The following is a 3,408-nucleotide window of genomic DNA, read 5'->3' on the forward strand; positions in this document are numbered from 1 at the left end:
TAATAATAATAATAATAATAATAATAATAATAATAATAATGACTATTAGGGACACAAAGGGAATTATCAAGTTTGTTTGATTAAAAAATAAACATGTTTTAGCATTGAAAAATGCCCAAACCCAAGAGGTTCTGTTGACTGGGGACAGGGTCGATCAATCGTCCTAAAGCAAAAACTTAACATTCTGAGAGGGTCGGTCGGCTGGGTGAAGCATTGGTTAGTTGGCCCTTGTGTATTTTTCAAATTTTTGTTAAGTTCAGTCGATGAGCAAGGAGCCGGTTAGCTGAGCTAAAGGTGATTTCCAAACCTTCGTAGGTTTGGTCGGCTAAGGCCTTTCAAGAGAAAAATTGGTCGATTGACCGAACTTGTGTATTTTTTCCAAGAGGCTATGGTTTGTCAACTGAGGCATTTACAACATATATGGGTTGGTTGATTGAGTTTGAACAAAATTACAATTTTGCCCTCAAGGCATGGTCGGTCAACTGAACTAGTTAAAGCGTGAAGGATTCGGTCGACCAAGGTTAGTAAAGACCTAAGGTTTTGCCCTGAAATTGTCTTTAAAATTTTCAACCCTATGTGTATAATTGTGAGGCTTTAGTTAAAGGGTTTTTCATGAATGGTTTTGGGACCTAAGGTCAGTCTATGGTCTTATGTTTGAGCTTTTAATCCCATCTTGCATGATATGCATTATTACATACCAAATACAAGCTAAATGCATTGCAAATAAAATGATAAATGTCTTCTTCTTTTTTTATGCTCTTCTAATTCTTCATGGAATACGCCAGGTAAAGTAAACTTTTGGATCCTCATGGTTTTCATTGTACTTCTCATTTGTGTGTGTGCTGATTTGTAAACCTGCTCATGCACTAAATACACACATGAGATACTTATGGTTTGTCAGCATCAAAATAGAGATTGGACTCAAAAAGTCAACAACAGCAACAATATGCAGTTGAGAATTCTAGGTGAGATTCCCAAAGAGAACCTAGGCCTCATTCTCGTGTTTAGTGAGGAAAGCACCTCCACAAAATGCATCTACCATTAACCTATCTCTCTCAGCCAACTCTTCATAGAAGGTTTGAACCAACTGCCATTTAGGGATCTGATGGTCTGGGCATTTGCATAATAGGTCCCTAAAGCGCTCCTAGGTCTAAAAAAAAAGTTCCCCATCCATTTATGAGAAAATAGTGATTGCCTTTCTAAGTTGATTAGTCCTCCCAATTAGGAAGTACTTTTTCAAGAATTCGTGCTCCATGGTGGCTCAGTTGGTCACCTAGTTCAGCTTAAAGGACATTAGCCAATATTTGACCTTATCCTTCAGAGAGAATAGAAAAGACATTAAATGGAGGGCATCATCATTGAAGTTATGGATGTGGATTATGGAACATATCTCGAGGAACTCATCTAGATGCTTATAAAAATTTTCATTAGAATTCCCATAAAAGTTGGGAAGTATTGAGATGCTCGAATTCTTAATATCAAATTGAGCGCCTCAACATATGGATATCGAATGCAAGATGGCAAGGTGTAGGTGTTGGGTACAAAGTAGTCCTTAAAAGGCCTAAGTGGTTGTTGGCCTTTTGAGTCCGATCCCTGTTTTGATGCTGACAAAGCACAAGTTACTTATGTGTGTATTTAGTGATTGAACAGGTCTTTAAATCAAACACACACATAAGGGGAAGTGGAAGCCAAGAGAAACTTCAAGCTTATCATCATTTTGGCATATTCCATGAAAACTGAAGAGCAAAAGACGAAGATATTCATTTTAATTTGTATTGCATTTATGTTCTCTTATTATTTGGTCTGTAATAATGCATGCATCTGCATGATATAACTTGAATGCTCATATGACCATAGACTGACTTGAGGGAATTTTTTGGCTTAATTTAAAAGCCTCAGTCGATCGACCTTTTATATGTTAAATCACTTCAGACGACCAAACTTGCCCTAAGGGAATAATTGTAATTTTTGCATGCTCATTCGACTGACCGATTGTGTGTAATATTACCACGGTCAACCGAAACACTGTTCACCTACGGAGTCAACCTTTGACCATGCCTTAGCCAACTGAACCTAGCATGCACAAATTGGCTTGCTCATCTGAACAAGTCCATAGTCAACATATTGACTTCCTTCAGTCAACCATTCTATTTTGAAGGCATCGTCCTCGGTTGACCGAACCATAAAGTGTTTGATACCCCAACAACTTTGTGAACCAAATGTGTAGTTCAAGTTAGCCTTGTTCGATCGACCCATATGAGCGGTCAATCAAACCTAATTCATGGTCGACCAAACCTGTATTTGAAATTTGACTTGGTTGGCCGAACTTATTAAAGTGGTCGACCGAACCTCTCTAGTTGGTCAACTTTTTACTGCAGGTAAACGAGGTTAATTTTAATTGAACATCGTTAATTTTTTTCTAAAAATGACCTTTATGTCCCCAACAGTCATATTTTCCTGAAACCCTATATATACCCTTTCAATTGCTTAGATTAGGAACTTTGATTAGCAAATTTTTCTCTCAAATTTTTTAGTTAATTAAAGTTCCCCCAACTACTTTTTCATTGCAAAAATCCTTATGAGGTAAATTTTATACTCTCATAAACTTTCTTTATCACTCTTTGAAAAAATCTATTTGCTAATCTTATTGCTAACCAAAGCAAATGAATGAATATTTATAGGTACTTGACAAATTATAGCCATTCGGGACTCATTTGGAATTTCAAAAATGTTTAATGAAGTTTTAACCCCAATTATCGCAGTTAAAAATTGAGCAACCTAAGAGTTTTGGTCGCCAAGACCTTAAGGTCGGTTGCCCAAACACTTACAAAGAGAAAAGTTGATTTTATGACTTCGAGTGCCTGGTGAATGGTTTAGGTGGCTAAACCAAGGAGATTTTCCAAATACTCGAGGATCGGTCACCCAGTTCATAGATCGGTTTACCGAACTTCTCATTTCAGACTCCCATGGTATATTTGAACTTAAAGTTCAGGAGCCCGGGGATGGTAGAAAGTGTCATCCTTTACGTTCGGTCGAAAAACAACATTTAGTTCATTTTCAGTTCAGTTGCTTGGGCTTCAGTCAATGTGTTGACTTTCTACCATTCGGTTGAACGAGGTGTTTTTAACATGATAGTTCGGTCGCCCAAAGCCCTTTCGTACTTAAGATTAGGTCATGTTTTGAGTTTAAAGTTGACCTCTGTTAACATAGATGTGACTTATAAAGTAGAGGGGATTTTTCCAAGTGATATGCAAGGACCTAGGGTCTATCTAATGTCATTTGAACTAACCCAAAAAAATCAAACTATGGTTTTGAGCATATGAATCTATCATGCATGATGCAGTTATTACAAACCATGATAAATTACAAACCAAATAAAATTAAAGGCATTACAATGCAACACAAAAG

At 37.0% G+C, this 3,408-nt stretch overlaps 1 non-coding gene across 1 annotated transcript; it reads left to right on the top strand.

Moving 5' to 3' along the window:
* The first annotated feature begins 1,100 nt into the window (after window positions 1-1,100).
* On the top strand, window positions 1,101-1,206 carry LOC131145267 (small nucleolar RNA R71). Its single transcript, XR_009134053.1, has one exon. It is a non-coding gene; the product is annotated as a small nucleolar RNA R71 (small nucleolar RNA).
* Window positions 1,207-3,408: the final 2,202 nt, after the last annotated feature.

The sequence above is a fragment of the Malania oleifera genome, chromosome 12 (assembly GCF_029873635.1).
Source record: "Malania oleifera isolate guangnan ecotype guangnan chromosome 12, ASM2987363v1, whole genome shotgun sequence".
NCBI classification, from domain to species: Eukaryota; Viridiplantae; Streptophyta; class Magnoliopsida; order Santalales; family Ximeniaceae; genus Malania; species Malania oleifera.